Here is a 7441-nt window from a genome sequence, read left to right as displayed (position 1 = left end):
GACAAAAAAATATGCTCAACCTCCAGATGAGAATGAGGGGGGAGTTTAAGTAAAATTCTTTCAAGCTTGTTTGTCTGGTCTGTAGCGATTGGCTATTCTTTAGATGCTTGGGCCTGCTGGTGAACCACGATGTGCAGGCATAATCAAATTGATACTGGACTAGCGCACTTACCATAGTCTTTAGGGTGTCTATAGCTAGGTTTCCATCATATTGGAGACACATTTTCATGTAAATATTCTAAAATCTGTATAAAAACAATATATGTATTCCAGAGTTTCTGCTGGACAATGTGACCGTGAAGATTTTAATTGGAGAAATTTATCAGACATCCATTTATCAGACATCCAGCTGAAAACTGTTGTGCTGATTTAAAGAAGCAGTAAAACTGGCCTTCTTTAGACTAGTTGAGTGTCTGGATCATCAGCATTTGTGGGTTCGATTACAGGCTCAAAATAGCCAGAAACAACAGACTTTCTTCTGAAACAGTTTTCAGCTGTGCTAACATAATTGCAAAATGGTTTTCTAATGATCAATTAGCATTTTAAAATGATAAACTTGGATTAGCTAACACAACGTGCCATTGGAACACAGGAGTGATGGTTGCTGATAATGGGCATTTCTAAGTGACCCCAAGCTTTTAAACGGTAGTGTATGTAAAAAATGTGACCCACAATGGTAATAAGTCCCTGACTTTTTTTGTGCAATCCCAGTCACTTTTAAAAATCTTTGTCTATATATGTATTTTTTGGGATTGGTTTTATCAGTTAATCCAAACTGTGCAGCAGCAATTTGATGAATGGACAGAGACATCTTTTACAAAACACCAACAAGTTTAATGACATTGTGAAATTGTCAAGCCTTAGATACTGGGTAATTTTACAAGGTAGGGTGTGAGGCTGTCCATGAAAAAACATTATATTTCTTATAGCATAGCAAAGATTCACAACAGACGAAATTGTAAAATTGCGTGAGGCTAAGAAATCACTACTCAAAAGGCAACAGAAGTCAGATCTGTCTTATTTCTGTAGATATATATGGATTGTTCATAAAGCCAGGCACATTTAACTGTTAGGCTATTGATTACAGACCTAATTAAGATGGGGTTTCTCTCTCCTCACTTTTCTTAGACAAGGCAAGGGCTGTTTTCTCTTCTCACTCCGCTGCTGCCTCCGTCGCATTGTTCTCAACACCAATATACTGGTTAACTTTGCCATTATGCACATAGCAACATGGTCTAGGAAAAGGCACTAATTCAACTGCGCATAGAAGATTAAGCTATGTTTCAGAACTGCAGACCGCAACCGCTATCCAATGCAGGTGAAATTGGTCATAAAATAATGTTAATTTATTAGTGTTGCACCTAGGGGTTGCAAAATTCCAGTAATGTTCTATAAATTCACTGGTTTTCCAAAAATCCTGGTTGGAGGATTCCGGATTTCCTGTTTATTCCATCCCTATTCCGGTACACCTCCGTCCTGTATTTTGGGAAAACCAGGGAATTTATTGAAAGTTCCAGTAATTTTGCAACCCTTGTTGCACCATTGTTCTTACATAATATAACCATATACAATTTCAGGTAGCACATGTCTTAGAGTGATGGACTGTGCCATCCCCACATCCTCCACAATGGATTAGTCCACTGAGACATGTGCAACTCTGATTGGTGTCTTGTGCGCTATGAAAAAAACATATTTGAGACTGCTTTAATTAAGAAATCTCAGTCAACCAAAATGGGGCCAGCTCTAGTAGGGAGGGATGTATTTTCTGTTTATCCAGATTGACAGTCTACTATTTTGGTGTTGAACAAGCAAACAATGATATTGAAGTGCCCAAAGTCGGTTTGCTTTGTTAATTGGTTGTGTGGTGGATTGGCACAGAAACCTGTTGGAGGAAAATTCGTTGTATAATTATAAATATGGCATCAAAATGTAGAAAATCTGAATTCTCCATAGCTGATCATAGTGTAATGAAATTGTCATGTCTGCCCCCTCTACCGCTCCCTGGTGCTCGAGGCCGCCAGGCTGCTCATCATTACGCACACCTGTCACCATCGTTACGCGAATCAGCGCTTCATTGGACTCACCTGTACTCCGTCACGTTATTAATTACCTCCCCTATATCTGTCACTTACTCAGTTTCTTTCCCGAGTCAGCATTAATGTCGTTATGTGTCTTTTGTCCAGACACTGGTTGTGTTTTGTTTCCTGTCTGTTTATTCATTAAATATTCACTCCCTGTACTTTCTTTTCATCTGAGCTCGTCTGTGGTGGTTGGCGAACATTCATAAACACAGGATCACTACAGTTATTGTTATTTGTTCTTGTCAACATTATTTTGAGTTAGTTATATGTGGAGGGAGCGTGTTCATTTTATTTTACAGTACAAGGGGAGGGTCATGTGGCAAATGTTTTTTATGTTTGGGAGGGGGTGCATTTTTGGGGGGATGACACCTTGAGTTGGACCTGCCTCTCCCCCCAGTAAATTTAGATCTGTCCCTAAGTTCTACACATGATCTAGGAATACTACAGTGTGGAGCATAGTATTTTACAGTATACTGTACTACACTTTTCTATGGAATTTGATAGTTAACTGTAGTAATTTTTCATGTGGGGTGTTGTTTTTCTCCTGAAAATTACCACGGTTGTCTTTGACTTCAAGCTAAACTGAGTCAGTTAACAAAGGTTTTTTCCCTTACTAAATCATAATATTATCATTATCTCACACTATTCTAACTGCACTATTAACTTTACCTTCAGAATTTATGTCTCCTCAAAAATAGATAGTGTAATGTTGGTGGCTTGCATATTTATTAGTTTGTTTTTTCCATAGATTTTATGAACATTTTTGAAACATTGTTTTCTAGGACTTTGCTCTGCTGGGCCGGCAGGGAAAGAGTTTGCCACAGCCTTCATGCAAAATTATATTGAAGACTATAAAGGCTCAAGCTTTAAGATTGAAGTGGCATCTCCCCCCATCTCCCTCCAACCCACTAAGGTCAAGGTAACTGCCCTTGGGAAGGACTATGAGAAGACAGTTGACCCTGGTAAAAGTGTGACCTTTGACCTACCCAAAGGAGTAGAGATGATTGGCAGCAAAAAGAACCTCCCCACTGTCCTGATTGAAGCTTCCCAGGAGGTCACAGTGTTGTCATTCAACTACAAAAAGGAAACAGCTGACACCTCTGTCATCTACCCCGTGAAGGACTGGGGAACAGAGTACTTCATCTTCACCCCCATGTCGACCGCTGGTGATAGGTTCTCCAAAGAGTTTTCCATCATCAACTACAAAGAGAAGAACTTTGGGGTTGAGGTCTATCTGACTGGCCCGGTGACATTCCAAAGGCAAATGTATTTTGCAGGCAGCATGCTGACAATTGATCTTATGCCCTTTGAGAGTGTACAGATTCAGAGCCAGTTTGATCTGAGCGGCACCAACGTGATCTCTAAGTTTCCAGTCGGAGTTCTCTCAGGACACAGCTGTACTAAGAAATATACTGGCTGCAACCACGTCTATGAGCAGCTCCAGCCCGTTAAGAGTTGGGGGAAGGAATTCATTGTTGCACCACTACCTTTCCATAAAGATATCAACAGATATGATAGTCTTTACATCCAAACATCTCAGGTCACTCAAGTCAAAGTGATGCAAACTGGTATCGATTTCCTTACACTACCAATGTTCCCAGGACAATCGTTGGAGCTCATTGTCACCTGGCCAAATTCCTATTACTTGAGTGCTGACAAAGGCATTCAGGTCCTGTATGAGTTCAACGGAGGTGATGTGGGAAAGAAGCAATACTACGACCCTTTTCTGTTCACCATTCTACCAAATGATCAATTCAGCACTTCATACGCTCTAGAAGGGCAAGCTGGCTTCTACAACATGTTCTTAATGGTGGCTCTTTCCAAGGACCTGGGTGGGTTCACGGTAGACAAGCATCCAATGCCCTTAAACATCGAGTGGCACAAAGTGGACGGAACCGAGTACTCATGGGCTGAGGTCTTGTATGGTACTGGAGCTAGCTTCCAACAGATATCCCACGCTAACTCCCCATTCGCTATCTACAGCATTGGTGGGGCTTATGCCAATGGCTATGGATCCCCTGCCTCTGGTAACCCAGGTATGTCAATCAAACGTGTCATATTGTGTATCAAGTAACAGGGATTCTCCCAAGGGTGACTGGTGAACCCTTGCTGTGTGACAGTGTAACCATACTTTTCTTATAATTTCTGCCCTTAATCCCCCCAAAAGATGCCCCTGAATGCCCAGAGAACAGCCACTATGAGGTGTGTGGAAGGGGCTGCCCTGCCACCTGTGAAGACCCAGAAGGTCCCTCCATGTGCAAAACCAGTTGTGTGAAGAGCTGTATGTGTGACAAGGGCTATGTGCTTCATGGAAAAAAGTGTGTGCCCCTGTCACAATGTGGTTGTCTTTACAATGATACATTCTACAAAAATGGCCAGGTCTTCCATCCCAATGGGCTCTGTCAGGAGGAGTGCACATGCAATGGCAAGGTATGTTTACATTGGTCTTAGTAAGAAATGCTAGTCATATATTTGCCTCTTGGTCCATTTTCTGTATTTTGTTTAAATTCTGTAAATACTTCAAATGTAGCTGTATGTGTATTAACATTTTGGAACGATGCATGGTTTAATTGAACATTTAAATATTTGAGCAAAGAAACATGTTTGACCTTGATCACATCAAGTGTTAAGCTATACATCCAAACAATAAAAGTTTTCATGTGAAGGATATTTTCATGGCTTAATAAAGTATGTGTTGTGTTATTTATCAGGTGAATTGTGTGAAGTTCAGCTGTGGCCCCCATGAGAGGTGTGAGGTGAAAAATGGTGTCAGGCATTGCCAGGCTGTTGGAAAGGGAGTCTGCACCATCTCAGGTGACCCACATTACAAGACCTTTGACAACAGCTTATATGACTTCCAAGGCACCTGCACCTACACTGCAGCTCAAGGCTGCCATCTAGAGGGGACACGCCTCAACCCCTTCTCTGTTGTGGTGGAGAATGAGAAGTGGTACGCCATGTCAAATAATCCAAAAGTATCTGTTGCCAAGCTTGTGGCTGTAGAAGTCTATGGTAATACCCTGGTTCTAAGGAGGAATCAAGCAGGAATGATAATGGTTAGTATTTCACTTGACTGGTATGACAAATGCACACATATTCTTTTTGTGTTTGATTAATTAACATGAGACAATTCCGTAATCACTTTCAGAAAATAAGAGGTCATAAGGTATATGACTAACCCAGTGCATATAATTAGAATAGGCTTCATACTAGCCATTTGTTATTGTCATATTTGATATGCCATTCATCCAGGTAAATGGAATTATGATGAGTCTCCCTGTGAATCTTAACAACGGAGCAGTGCAGGCCTACCAAGAGGGCACCTATGATGTCATCACAACAGACTTCGGCCTGAGAGTCTCCTATGACCTTGTGTACCACGTCATTGTGACCGTCCCTGGCCACTACCGTGGCAAGACCTGTGGTCTGTGTGGAAATTTCAACGACAACAAGAATGATGAGTTTCAACTGCCTGATGGGAAAATAACCAAGGACCTCCTGACCTTTGGCGCAGCCTGGAAGATCAGTGTGCCACATGTGGTTTGTGAGGATGGCTGCAGCGGAGAATTCTGCCCCAAGTGTGAAGCCAAGAAGAAACTCATATTTGAGGCCGACTGTAGTATCATCACAAACCCTCATGGTCCCTTCGCCACCTGCCACAATGTGATAGACCCCATCTCTTACTTCAGAGATTGTGTCTATGATGTCTGCTTGTCTGAGGGAGACCGTAAGGTTCTCTGTCAAAGCATATCAGCGTACATGATTGACTGCCAGGACTTTGGGGTGAACATTAGTAACTGGAGAACAGCAACCTTCTGTCGTAAGTATTTAGTAGTCTGGGGATTGGGACATATTTGGCTTTGGTTTTCTTTTGTATAGATATTCGGTCTGTATATTCTGATTATTGTTTTCAGCACCATTTCATCAGGTCAAATTCCTCGTACGTGTAAATGTATTTGGCGAATAAAGGTGATTTCGATTCCTGAAGTCTGAACTATTGAGTGTTGTGATTGGACACAATATTGCATGTCTAATCACTTAATTGATTCCCGTGTAGCCCTGGACTGTCCTGCCAACAGCCACTACCAGAGCTGCTCTGAGATCTGTGCCAACCCATGTCCCGGCCTCTCTGACATTATCACCTGCCCCACCACCTGTGCTGAGGGCTGTGCCTGCAATGCAGACTACTACTTCAATGGGACAGGCTGTGTTAAGTGGGACCTGTGCAGCTGTTACCACAAAGGACGCACATACAAGGTGGGGTTTACTTAGAACATACACCAACAATGTGTAGTGTTTACTTTACAATAGAAGAATATGTACCACAAATCCACATTATTGTTAGATCTACACTACTGTTCAAAAGTTTGGGGTCATTTAGACATTTCCTTGTTTTTGAAAGAAAATACATGTTTTGTCCATTTAAAATAACATCAAATTTCTCATAAATACAGTGTAGACATTGATAATGTTGTAAATGACTATTGTAGCTGGAAACATCAGATTTTTAATGGAATATCTACATAGGTGTACAGAGGCCCATTTATCAGAAACCATCCCTCCTCTGTTCCAATGGCACCTTGTGTTAGCTAATGCAAGTTTATAATTGTAAAAGTCTAATTGATCATTAGAAAACAATTTTGCAATTATGTTAGCACAGCTGAACTGTTGTTCTGATTAAAGAAGCAATAAAACTGGCCTTCTTTAGACTAGTTGAGTATCTGGAGCATCAGCATCTGTGGGTTCGATTGCAGGCTCAAAATGGCCAGAAACAAAGCACTTTCTTCTGAAACTCATCAGTCTATTCTTGTTCTGAGAAATTAAGGCTATTCCATGCAAGCAATTGCTAAGAAATTTAAGATCTCATACAATGCTGTGTTCTACTCTATTCACAGAACAGTGCAAACTGGCTCTAACCAGAATAGAAAGAGGAGTGGAAGGCCCCGGGGCACAACTGAGCAGGAGGACAAATACATTAGAGAATCTAGTTTGAGAAACAGACACCTCACAAGTCCTCAACTGGCAGCATCATTAAATAGTACCCGCAAACACCAGTCTTAACGTCAACAGTGAAGAGGCGACTCCATGATGCTATCCTTCTAGGTAGAGTTGCAAAGAAAAAGCCATATCTCAGACTGGCCAATAAAAATAAAAGATTAAAATGTGCAAAATAACACAGACACTGGACAGAGGAACTCTGCCTAGAAGGCCAGCATCCCGGAGTCGCCAACTCACTGTTGACGTTGAGACTGGTGTTTTGCGGGTAGAATTTAATGAAGCTGCCAGTTGAGGACTTGTGAGGCATCTGTTTCTCAAACTAGATTCTCTAATGTATTTATCCAGGACATTACCACAAAAAC

The sequence above is a fragment of the Salvelinus fontinalis genome, chromosome 22, assembly GCF_029448725.1.
Source record: "Salvelinus fontinalis isolate EN_2023a chromosome 22, ASM2944872v1, whole genome shotgun sequence".
Lineage (NCBI taxonomy): Eukaryota > Metazoa > Chordata > Actinopteri > Salmoniformes > Salmonidae > Salvelinus > Salvelinus fontinalis.
This window is presented reverse-complemented; position numbering follows the sequence as displayed.